General features: G+C 41.4%; 1 protein-coding gene across 4 annotated transcripts in view; it reads right to left on the bottom strand.

Moving 5' to 3' along the window:
* The window catches only part of satb1b (SATB homeobox 1b), a 41,491-nt gene that overhangs the window by 4,205 nt on the left and 23,503 nt on the right, over positions 1–13,783 (bottom strand). The gene's annotated exons all lie outside the window — the stretch shown is intronic.

The following is a 13,783-nucleotide window of genomic DNA, read 5'->3' as shown; positions in this document are numbered from 1 at the left end:
AAACATATAATGTCATGTATACTAACAACACATCTCATATATTTTACATCTATAATTAACTCTTACAGTCTTATAGATCTTATAGTAATACCTAAATACAATTATATGAATTATTTATTAATGCAGTTGCACTATTTCACACTTATTTTATTTATTATTAATAATCTCACACTTACAAAGTGAATAAATCTATAAATAGATTATTTTTCAGGTACAGCCTTTTATTTCTATTTCTTGTTAATTTGCTTTGACAAAAGGTTCCGCAATGTTTAAAGAACAGTGTCATATTTAGTAATTTTTACTCGCCCAAATTCCAGCTGTATAATTTTGTAATTAAAAATATATAATTGCAGTGTAATAAAACAAGAACATATACATATAAATATCAAATTTTAGTTTATTATTATTATTATTATTATTATTATTTAAAGTAAGAATAATTTAAATATATAATAATAATTATTATTATTATTATTTAAAGTAAGTAAAATCATTCAAATATATTATTATTATTATATAAAGTAAGTAAGAATAATTCAAATGTTATTATTATTATTATTATTGTCATTATTAATATTATTTATATTATTATTAAAAGTAGATAAGAATAATTCAAATATCATATTATAATTAGTAGTAGTATCATTACCATTCTTAATCTATCATCATTGTTTTTGTTATAATACTAATAATAAAAAATATTATTAGTAATAGTAATATTGTTATTATATTGTTGCTGATATAATAATAAAGAAATATTATTATTATTATTATTATTTGATGTAATATTAGGGCCATGACAAAAGCCCTTGTTGAGAATATTAAACAATATTAGCATTTTATTATTTATTGCTTTAGCAACTTTTTAATTATTTTAGTAATTATAATTTAATATATTTTGATTAATATTTTAAGGAAAGCATTTTTATTTATTTGTGTATTAACACTGTACATAAATACATAAATACCAATACATATTTATTATTTATCGTTCATTACAATACTCGTTTACTGAATATTTGCAGTACAGCTGCTGTACCAAACACTAAAAATTACCAAGCTGGAATAAAAACTGAACTCCTCAAACACAAACATGCTGGGCTCCTGTGAGAAACATCAGCGCTGTGGGGTGAAGAGGTTCAGACATCGTTTCTGTATTTTATATTTTTTTATCTTGCTAAATTTTAGCCAACGCACCAGTGATGTACTGCATGATTGACAAGATAAATGCGACGTTGAATACAGTCGCAGCTACTGGATTCCTGAACAGCACCACGGTACACACTCTGCATTTTTGGAATTCCATTTTTAAACAGATTAGCCGTGTTAATAGGGCTCAAGTCAGCACACACACACACACACACACACACACACCCCGGTGCACAGAAGGTGTTCCACTCCACGGCTGCACTAATGCAACAGAGAAAGGTTATAGTGTGTGTGTGTGTGTTTATGTGTGTGGGGGGGCATTCATGTGTGTAGCATTCATGTCCTGGCAGGGGTACAGGAGCGGCGGCGTAATCTCCAGACCAGTGTGCGGCAGCACCTTTCATTTTCACAGGATTACCCAGCGCTCACCACACACACACACGCACGGTTAAGAAGCTGGAGCCAGCGACGGTGCCACACGGGCGCGCTGCACGGCTGAGATAACTCAGCACTTCTGTGCTCTCGGCTTCCAACTCCTCCCAAAGCCACATCAAACCCAGAAGAGCCATAAAGAGCGTAAATCCCACATTGTTCTCGGCCCCGATCTCTGCGCTTCAACACACACGCAATCAATCCCGACCGTTAACCACCTCGACCAATCAAACGGCTCAGTCCATCACACCAGTCATCTAAAGCTCACGCTGCTCCGTCTCCTGCTCCTCGCTCACGGGAACATGAAGCAGGACGACCAGGCCTCTGGGCTCGCCACTGATCCGCAGGGTTTAAACGACAGAACGCGCGTTTGTGTTTGTCCAATTGCATTTCTTCCACCTCCTTGCTACACACAGAGCAAAGAGGCGCCCCGAGTGTGTGACTGGATTTTTGTCCAACGAGAAACCACCTCTCATTAAAGAGGGCTGATACGGAAACATTCCACTTTGGTGCCAACGGGTTTTATAAAGCCGTGGTGGGCCACACACTGACTCTTCGTTAATAGTTTGCTATTTATTTTAGAGATATTTTTATCTCTGTGTTGCTCAGTTTTTAGTTTTAGGCTGTATTCAAATCATTAGTAAGTTATTAGCAAAAAATTACGAGTTAGCTTAAGGGGAAACAGTCGTGTCTGACTATTTTTTAATAGCAGAAAAGGTTGTGTAATAGCACAGATGCAAAATAAAGTAATATTATTATTCCTAAAACCATTTATTACAAATGCCAGCAATATTTACACCAGTAATATTACTGTGTCATCATGCAATAGCGCCTAAAAACTAAAGTGATTGATCATTTATTAGTACAGTCTGATTATGCTTGAGATGAAATTTTTTTCATATTGTATTGTATTAATTGCATTAATTAATTGTTGTATCATCTTCTCAAATAGCCCAAATGTGACTCAAATGTGACTGATCCCCTTCAACAGAAGACGGACAGCGTTTGGTGGTTTGGGACGCGTTAATTGGACACCGTGTCACCAAGATCCGTTTGTGGAGAAGAGAAGGTTAGAACTGAGTCTAATGAGGCCGGTGTTTAGCAAATAACCTCTTGAATAACAAGCGCTTGGACGTGCAATAATCTTCCAGTAACTGCTGCATTCTGGTCTAAGTCACAGTGGGTCCAGTGCCAGTGCCAAGTCAACACAGGGCAACATTTAATCCCCCATTTACTTCATCACAGTGACCGGAGACTGATTATAAGTACTGATGATATCCACATTATTATATCACTCAGCCCGACAAGTGTACATATTTATTTAGATATACTAATAGCTCATATTCATATTAGTATGAATTTGTGATGGGGTCTCTGCCCCCTCTTTTAAAGACATCATGCTGCTGTTCCTATTTATAATTTAAATCTTTTAGGAATGAATATAAAACTAGTCTCTTGAATAACAAGTTGTTGGATGTGCAATAATCTTCCAGTAACTGCTGTTCTCTGGTCTAAGTCACAGTGGGTCCACTGCCAGTGCTAAATTTAATTACCTGTTTACTTCATCACAATGACTGGAGTCAAGGACTGAACCCAGGTCTTTTCTGTGCCATTATTATTAATATTATTATTATTATTATTATTAATATTAACATTATCATATTATATCGCTCAGACCGACAAGTGTACATATTTATTTAGATATACAGGTACTAATAGCTGCATTAGTAAGAATTTGGAATGGGGTCTCTGCCTGCTCTTTTAATAACATCATGCTGTTGTTCCTCTATATACTTTAATAATAAATACTTTCATCATGTGTTTGATAAACCAGCTATGCTTAGTATGAGTGTGTGTGTGTGTGTGTGTGTGTGTGTGTGTGTGTGTTTGTGTGTGTGTGTGTGTGTGTGTGTGTTTGTGCCACATGCTGCCAATAAGGTGCTGCATTAAAGCCTGCTAATAAACACAACACCTTTATGTTATCACATTTAGCATTTAGCCAGGATTGTAACCTGGAGCGCCTCTGTGTCCTCTGTGACCCGACTCACTGTTTCTCACTTAGTGCTTCAATGCTATTTTAAAATAAAAATGACATAAAACTAAATGAAAAAGCCAAAATTTACAATCATTAATGATAGCATATAGAGGGGCAAAAATATCAATGCATTTTGGTTGTTGTAGTTTTTTTTGGAAAGGAGTGGTGTGTGTGTGTGATGTTTAAAGTGGTTTTATTATTATTATTATTATTACTATTATTATTTATTGAAATTTGAGTTCTGACAAAGGGGAATTGATTTCACCTCAGTGACTAGCAGAACGGCTGCTGTCAGTTCTCAGGCACTATTTTTCCCCCTTTTGTGTTTAAAGTGCACTTTTTTGTAACAATATGCCTTAAAATACATAAAATAAGTGATATATTTACACAGTGATTAAAAATAAGACCTAAAAAACAATTTATTCGTTTGACTAGCGGTAAACACAGAGCCGTCTACGCTAAAAAGAGTCGATTCTTTAATTCCGCGATCTGATAACAAAGAGTCGACTCTTGAGTCAAAGTCGATTCACACAAGTGATTCATCTGGAATTAGAAGCGGGTACATAATGTGCCGATTTTTTTTTATTACTTAAATCACTCGTCCCTCTAAAAGTCTCTGCACGCCCGCACTACAGGACAATCTGTCATAAAAAGGCATTAGTTTATGCTTCTCATTCATTAATAAAATACCAAGCCGTTGCAGGGCACCTTATATTCACTCAGTCACATACAAGAGGAAATACAGAGCACCCAATCCAAAGGAAACATGATTTAGATATGATGGATGAATCCAAAACTCCAAGGGTGCGTTTTGTTTTTGACACTGACTGGAAATTCGTTTAGAACCCATATGCCCAGGACTTTGGTGCTTTGCAACACCTACACAACTTAATGTCATCGTGCCACCCTGTAATTAGGACACAAAATGTCACAAAACAAATACGTCATTTTATTTTGTGCTGTTTTGTGTTGCAGTTGTGTTTTTATCAATAATAACAATTTGCATTCTATTTTAAAAACAGATCACGGCAGATTGGCACAATGTCCAGGGTAAGTTCTCTGCCCTGTGCCCAGTGTCTGAGTAACGCCAGACCCAACGCAACCCGGATCAGGATGAATAAAAACAAACGTAAATCCAACTCCCAAGTTTCCTGCGCTGACCGCCTTAAAATATGTTTTGTAAAGTCGCTAATCCAGTAGAATAAGACCATCGTTTTTTTCCCCTCTCAGAGTAATCCACTGTTGTGGCCTAGTTCTTCATGAAGGAAAGAAAAAAGATGAACATCTTGATGTCAGGCAGAGGGGCTACAAACAAAGCGTTATTATCTTCCCCTCCTCCCTCTTTTCCATCCCCCTGTTTCATGCTTCTGGCACGGACCCAGCTCTGGCACGCAGCCCTGTGCTGAGAAATCTGAAGGCTAACGCCGGGGGCCTGAACCTGTCCACGGGTGCAGGCTTTGTACGTCCCATGTGCCACCTTAAAATAAGAATGGCATCATTTTTTAAAAATAAAATGTGTACCAGAAATAGGTTCAGTCGGTGTGGGCTGAGCGTTACGCAAGATGCATTAGAATGATCTCAGCATGAAAACAGGGTGAGCAATGCCAGTGGCCGCCTGAATCCTTAAAAACAGCAGATGTGGCCCTGCTCATAAATGCAGAGTAGGACCGCAAGTCCCAGAATGCCTCAGTCCACAATGAATCCATGCATGATGCACTGTCTGAAAACCTAGTGATCTATTCTGAGTGATAATCTGACTGAATAACGAGGGAGCGTCTGACACCTCCTCAGCGCTGAAGGCAATCCCAGCATTCAGTGTGGCACGACTTTTCTCACAAAAAACTACAAACGTGGCAGACGAATGCGAAGCAACCAATGGAGTTCTTGGCATGCTAGCGGGTTGTGCTAACTGTGTTAGCCTCTGTATAAGTAGGGCGTCTAAATAATCCGCAGTTCGATGTCTTATTAGAATCCTCTCTACTGAGGCTGATCAGGTAGGCATTAGGCAGCAAGGCAGCTCACTAGAATTTGGAACTGCCCCTTAGACACTCCCACTCTTTCTCCAAGAAAAAGATTTCAAGGATTTCGATTGGTTGTCGAATGCTGCTGCGTTTTCGTAGTTAATTAACATTCAGGTCAAAGTCCCATGCTCAGATTGTTCACGAGTTTTACGACTCTCAAGACCAAGGGGCCCTGAGAAACCCAAAAAACCCTCAGAAATCTGAGTAATCAACTTCAAAACCTGCGTATTTAACAGGCTTTAATGAAAAAGCAAGAACAGAAAAGGAGGAGGAGGTTCGAAGTGACTGAGGATTCAGAGAGAGAGAGAGTCGAGCTGGTCCATCAATTATAAGCGCCTGATTGAGATTTAATTCTAAGCTGGAGTTTAATTGCTAATATCAGTGCGTAATTAAGCAGATAAATCACCGAGATCTTATTGCATTATAGATTAAAATTGCATAAAACCTGCAAATTGTATATGTCAGCTAAATCAGCACCCTTAATTGGCAGACAGGTTTGGCTTAGACGAGAGAAGTATTAAAAACTCCCGAAATAGAAACTTTTAGGAGCTGAAATGACTGAAGTGCTGACGGTTAACTAGTACAGCTACAGCCACAAGTTAACACACGGAACATAACGGCCTTAGCAATCCTGGAATTTTAATTATTTCTGCAACTGTTTTCCACAACTGACTGAATGACTGAAACAAAAACTATCTAAGTACAAGTACAAAGTATATGGAAGAGTGGTCCCTCATCAAGGTTGTGAAGAAACACTAAACAGCCAGGTTATGCTAAGGGAGAATATGTCTGGATGGTCAGATCCAAAACCCACAAATAATAATAATAATAATAATAATAAATCAGCTATTAAAGAAGAAGTTAGACATTTAGAACAATTAAAAAGATGAAGATCTGATACATAAAAGAGAATATGTATTTGTTTCCCTGGGTTTGGGTTCCATATATACGGGTCGCCACAGCGGAAACCAGATTTGATGCCCTTCCTGACGCACCCCTCCTATTTCTATACAGGCTTGAGACCTGCACTAAGAGCGCACCTCCCAATAATTAGTCTGATTGGCTGGACATTAGCCAATTGTGTCTATTCAGGCACCTGACCGGCTGGTAGCACCGCTGATATTGGAATCCTGGATCCCCAGATCTCAGCATTAGCGGGTCTAAGGTACTTTACCGCTACACCATTATTTATTAGGATTTTAACGTCATGTTTTACACTTTGATTACGTTCATGACAGGAATGGTAGTTATTCATTACACAAGATTCATCACTTCAAGTTTAATGTCAAACACAGTCATAGACTATACCATTCTAGAAGAGGGTGTGTCCCTTATACCTGCATCTTTCCATTCTAAAAAAAGGGTGTGTCCCCTATATCTGTGTGTTTTGCATCTCCAATTCACCTCACTTGCACGTCTTTCTACTGTGGGAGCTCCGGAGCTCCCGGAGGAAACCCACACAGACATGGGACGAACATGCAAACTCCACACAGAAAGGACCCAGACCGCCCCACCTGAGGATCGAGGCAACAGTGCTACCCACCGAGCCACCGTGCCACCCTGTCCTCATAAACAAACAGTGCAGAGACGGAAAAAGTGATGAATTAAAAAAAAGAGCAAATAAACCAAAAACTAATGAAGAAAATCAGCAAAAACGTACAACAACATAAAAGACAAATACATTAAAAAAAATTAGAAAATCAAGTATGAAATAAATAATAAAATAAATAAATGCAGGGACGTGCAGAACAGGTAAGAAATAGAGGTTTGGTTAACATTTAACATTTAAAAATAAAATGAGTCCACGTCCACTTTCTTCCCTCTGACAGCTCAGTTTGAGTCGAATTCCGTCCGACCGTGGGCATGCGGGGCGAGTGAAATATCTTTCGCGGTGTGTCGTGGAGTGGCGAGCGGTAATTATGACAGATCTGATTAGGCGGGTGCGGCACGGGCCTGCTCCGGGCTGCAGGTGCGACCTTGCGCATTCCTGCGTGTGTAAATAAAATTAATTACAAGCGTAGGGCAGGGGGGCGCATGACATCGCCACGCACCGAGAGTCACACCGAATGGGGTGGGGTTGGGAGGGCCGTCGGGGTGAGTAGGGGGGCTTTAATGGAATATTTTCTCGGAGTCTAATAATACAGTTGGTATTGACTTGGGGTAATTAGAGGGATCATTAAAGCCGCTTTTCCCGGCGTATTTGCCTGCCTGATCAGATTAGGCCAAATGGGCCTCGGAACAAGGCCTGTGTGGTCTGACAGGGGAAGAGCTGGAGAACGGGGGCGAGCTACCTAACCTGCACGTCTGGGGGACGGAGAGATGAAAGCAGGAGACGCAGAGATGATCAGAAAACACCCCTGCAGAACGGCGCTGAAGTTCACAACAACCGGCTAATTAGGCGCATAAAGAAAGTAAAAGAAATGCCAAGAACTGAGAAGAAATCTGAGAAGAGTGGCAGGACGACCAGAGGGCAGCAGGAACAACAGTAACACAGTAAACTACAAGCAATAAACTGCACTGCAATTAGTTCTGTAATTTATTTACCCACTTCGCCATGTTAGTAACAATTCATAGATGCATTTATATTTATTTATTAGTTTACTGTAAAAAATCTTAGAGGAGGGCGTGTCCCCTATACCTGCATCTTTTCATTCTAAAAAAGGGAGTGTCCCCTATAGCTACATCTTTTCATTCTAAAAAAGGGCGTGTCCTCTACCTGAATCTTTCCATCCTAGAAGAGGGCGTGTCCCCTATACCTGCATCTTTCTGGGTCTGTCCTATATACCTGAATCTTTCCATCCTAGAAGAGGGTGTGTCCCCTATACTGACATCTTTCCATCCTAGAAGAGGGCGTGTCCCCTATACCTGTATCTTTTTATCCTAGAAGAGGGCGTGTCCCTTATACCTGAATCTTTCCATCCTAGAAGAGGGCGTGTCCCCTATACCTGCATCTTTTTATTCTAGAAGAGGGCGTGTCCCTTATACCTGAATCTTTCCATCCTAGAAGAGGGCGTGTCCCCTATACCTGCATCTTTCTGGGTCTGTCCTATATACCTGAATCTTTCCATCCTAGAAGAGGGCATGTCCGGACTATATATCAAAATGGTAAAAGGGGCGTGTTTTTTCCCTCTCGTTGACCAAAGCATCGTTGGTCAATCTCTGAAATCTGTAAGTCAGCATTAGAAAAGGAGGACAGTTAGCACCCTTGACTGCCTTGACCATCGCTAGCCGGTGTCTCGGAGGAAGCATGTGCTAGCCCTCTAACCTTCACCCTTCCAGACCGGTTGCTGCATCATTATGGGTGAGATCAGCGACTGGACGGGAACTGGAAGTGATCAAATTGAGAAACGGGCACCGCGATGATTAGTATGGACCACAGGCCGTATCTGCATACGCATCTGTAGCTCCTCCCATGGGCGGGGTCCCGAAAATCAGCGGGTTTGGCGCCGGTTTGGCAGCGTACCAAGTCTGGGCACCACCGTCGGGCTTTTTATGGAGCTTTGTGGAGAGCCGATTTTGCTTTTCTTTGCGGATGGGCGCAGCCTGCATGCAATAAAGCCGTTATTATTATTCATCTATACAGAACAGCGTGTGTGTGTGTGTGTGTGTGTGTAAATACACACACACACATATATATACATCCATGCATTATTCTTTTTTTCTTTATTTTTCATTATTTTGCTCGGTGTGCCGTGTGCGTTTGGAGAAGAGGTTTGTTTACCATTATGAATTCATGCTCTTCCCGTGGGGGATGGAGGGAAGCAGGAGCAGGCAGATGGGAACGGAGAGGGGGAGCGCGCCCGTGCCTCTTTATTAATTGATTTATTTATTTATCTGGCTGCCTGGTTATTAGGTTGCCTGGGTAACGGCTGCGGTTCCCTCTATTATTAAAGACGCAATTTTCTTGAACTGGAGGCCCCAGATGTCTGAATAATTGATTTAGGGCTGAGTTATGGCCCGAAAAAAGGCAAGGCTTTGCCTCGCAGCCGAGCTTTTTCTCTTATTGCAGGCAGAATCTGCGGCAGGATTCGTCCCGAAATGCGATGCTCGCCCCCTTACCTATGGAAAAACCCCCTAGCTTGTTAAACATGTTCCCTTTGCTTTCTCTTTCGCTCTTTTCCCGTCTATCTCTCTATATATCCGTCTGTCTCGCTTTGCTTATACCGTTAGACCCCGGTTAGACCTTCCTATAACCCACCCCCATCCCTATTAGTTCATATTAGCGAGCCTGTATTACATACACTGTACTCCAGGGTTGCATCCGGATCTCTGGTCACGTGACTTTCCCTTCTTTTTCCTGCTCGCCGCTTTATAGTTCGCTTTTTGGTCACGGATTGCGATATTCGTAGCTTCCGATACGACCGTGGCACGATTCACTTCATTAAAAAAAATATTAGGACAGCCAGAGCGACTCCTTAATAAAAGCACAATAATAATAATAATAGATGTTTATTTAACCGCTTGGATAATTTCCTCGTTTGCGGGACGTCGCACAGGTATGTGGAGCTGGTCGGACACGTCTGTCGTGCCCTTTGGTACGACTCCACCCAGAGCGGCTCAATTAACCTGATATGTTAATAACCTAACACACAGCACGGCGATTTATCTTCACTAGAAGTTTCCTGCACCGTTTTAAGGTGTGTTTGAGCTTCCATATTCAGTCCTGGAGGGTAGACGGGGTTACTGCAGACTTATATTGGGACAATCTGAGGAATTGAGGGTTACGAGTTGTGCTCAGGGGTCCAACAGTGCCAGCAGTGGATTTTCAGATTACTAGTCCAGTATCTTAACCACTGAGCTCTCACTTTCCTAAATTATTGTATTTATTATTGAAGACAGTCTTCCATATAGCCATGATGAGTCTGAATTGAATTATTTACATGAATTGTATCAACACTGGACCAAGTACAAGTCAGGAGAACACTCTCATAAGCTTAAGCAGTTCTCATATTTACCTAACCAGTGTCTGAGCAAGTTCTAAACAAGGTTCTGGTTACCTAAAGGCTACCTTAACACTAATGTGCTAATGTTGATGAATCAAATGCTTATAAGTGCTTATTAACCACCAGGATGCTTGGTCGGCATGTGAATATAGGAAGCCTCTTAGCCCTGACCCTCCCAGCTAGTCCCGAAATACTAGTACTACTTTAGTAAACACTAATCACTAATACTAGTGTATTATCTAGTGGGTGTAAATCGGCTATGCCTAACAAAACAAGAGCATTTATCTCAGGTAGGTCTGACACACTTTCGCACTTCCTTCCTCCCTCTCTCCAGCTCACAGCCTGGCCCCCCCTGAGAGTGGTGAAGCGGGCACTCGGTAACAGATGGCACACCCTCCACTACCCCCTAACACACACACACATAGGCGCACATAAGAGCCCCATTCCTGCCCCCCTGTACTGCAGCAATGTAGCAGATCCCTGACATTCTGTCTCATTAGAGCACTGCTAATTACCACAGCCTCTTCCAGGAGAGAACGAGCTAGCGCTGGGTGATACGGCAAAAAAATCAAATCCTGCTACATAAACGTCCTATCGCAAAATATTAACCCACTGTGCTTTATTTCAACCGGTCTCACCCCGCCAACACACACACACACACACACCTGCTGACTCACAGCGCACACACAACTGCACAAAACACACCGACAGGAAGTTAGCCACGCGCTAATCCGTGTACGAACGGAGCTAAGAGTGAGGCGAGACAAGAGTGTAAAGTGGCACCGAACAGACAGGGGCTGTATGGAGCCGAGCCCAAAGGGACAGCGTGGCACGAGTCCAATACCCTTCCCCCAAACGCTCTCACACACACACATTTAGAACACACATATGCAGAGAGAAACACACTCAGCAATGTAAACACAAACATACACCCGATCTCTCACACACACACAGACACAAACACACACCGACAAACAAAGACACTCATACATGTTCATACACACACACACACACATGTAAACACACACACATAGACACAAACACACACTGACACGCAGACACACACACACACATTCAGAACACACATATGCAGAGAGAAACACACTCAGCATGTAAACACAAACATACACCCGATCTCTCACACACACACAGACACAAACACACACCGACACACAAAGACACTCATACATGTTCATACACACACACACACACATGTAAACACACACACATAAAGACACAAACACACACTGACACGCAGACACACACACACACACACACATTCAGAACACACATATGCAGAGAGAAACACACTCAGAAATGTAAACACAAACATACACCCAATCTCTCTCTCTCACACACACACACACACACATTCAGAACACACATATGCAGAGAGAAACACACTCAGAAATGTAAACATAAAAATGCACCCAGTTGCACACACAAACAGACACAAACACACACTGATGCTCATACACACACACACACTGACACACAAAGAAACTCATACATGTTTATACACACACATGTATGCAGAGAGAAAACACTTATAAATGTAAACATAAAAATGCATCCAAGTACACACACACACACACACTGACACACAAAGACACTCATACATGTTCATACACACACATGTAAACACACACACACATATGCAGAGAGAAACACATTCAGCAATGTAAACATGAATACAAAATACACAAAATTGCACACACACACACACACACACACACAAAGAGACACACACACTTATACTCATACACACAAACAGTTAAACACACACACACACACACACACACATTCAGAACACACATATGCAGAGAGAAACACACTCATGTAAATCAGAAAACCAAATCTGAGTTATTGAGTCAATGCACAGCAGTTAACATCCCATCATGTTTGGCATATGTGGGATGCAACAAGAGAATGGTACAGGCTTGAATGCTTGACCCCCCATGAATGAGGGGGTGCAGGGATTAAAAGATAAAAAGGAGGGATGCTGTAATGGACAGATAAAGCATTGGATAGATACAGGGATGGAATAGAAGCAATAATAAATGGATGCAGCCATAAACAGAGAAATACAATGTTGGTTGGATGGATGCTGTATAAACAAGGGATACAGGGATGAAGGGATGTGGCAGTAAAGGGATTTAAGGATACACAAATGTAGGGATGCAGGAATGGAAGGATGCAGGGATACAGGAATGATGCCGATACAGAGATAGAGAGATGAATGGAATGGAAGCATGGAAAGACAAAGGGATGCAGGGATGGAGGGATGCAGGGATGAAAGGATAAAGGGATACAGGAATGGAGGGATACAGAGATGCAGGAACGATGCAGGTATACAGGGATGGAAGAATGCAGGGATGAAAAGATGAAGGGACGCAGGAGTGATGCAGGTATACAGGGATAAAGAGATGAAGGGATGCAGGAATGGAGGGATTAGGGGATGCAGAAATGATGCAGGTATACAGAGAGAGAGGGATGGAGGGATACAGGTATACAGGGATGAAGAGATAAAGGGATGCAGGGATGAAAAAATGAAGGGATGCAGGGATGGACGGATGCAGGGATATGATGCCTGTATATAGGGATAGAGAGAGATGAAGAAATGCAGGAATGAAAGGATGCAGGAATAGGGGAAGCAGGAATGATGCAGGTATACAGAGATGGAAAGACGAATGGATGCTGGGATGGAGGGATGGAGGGATGCAGGGATAGAAAGATGAAGGGAGGGGGGACCAGCTGCCCAGGGAGCGCACATTACGAGATGGAGCCGGGGATAAGTGCTCTCCCCGGCCCCCTTTTCAGCTGCGTAATTAGCACAGTTCTTATCTGCTGCTTAATTCACATTCACACCAGCCATGAATGGGGAGCATCATTGTGAAGGGGCGCGGGAACGGAGGGCATTGAATGCACACACATATATATACAAATCTATACAAACATGTACACACATACATGCATAAAACACACGCAACAAATGCATATGACAGACACAAGGAAGAACGAACCCTCACTTACACACAAAGACTCGTATCAGTCATGTACGGCTGATTTAAAATGTCAATTTTACTCTAAATATGCAGTTTTATTGGTATTTTTGTTTTAAATAGTACTATTGTTAATACACCTATGTAAGTTAAAGTATTTGGAAAAGAAATGAAGCACCAAAACGTCCTGTGAGCTTCATT

Source organism: Trichomycterus rosablanca, chromosome 23, assembly GCF_030014385.1.
Source record: "Trichomycterus rosablanca isolate fTriRos1 chromosome 23, fTriRos1.hap1, whole genome shotgun sequence".
Classification (NCBI taxonomy): Eukaryota; Metazoa; Chordata; class Actinopteri; order Siluriformes; family Trichomycteridae; genus Trichomycterus; species Trichomycterus rosablanca.
This window is presented reverse-complemented; position numbering and strand designations above follow the sequence as displayed.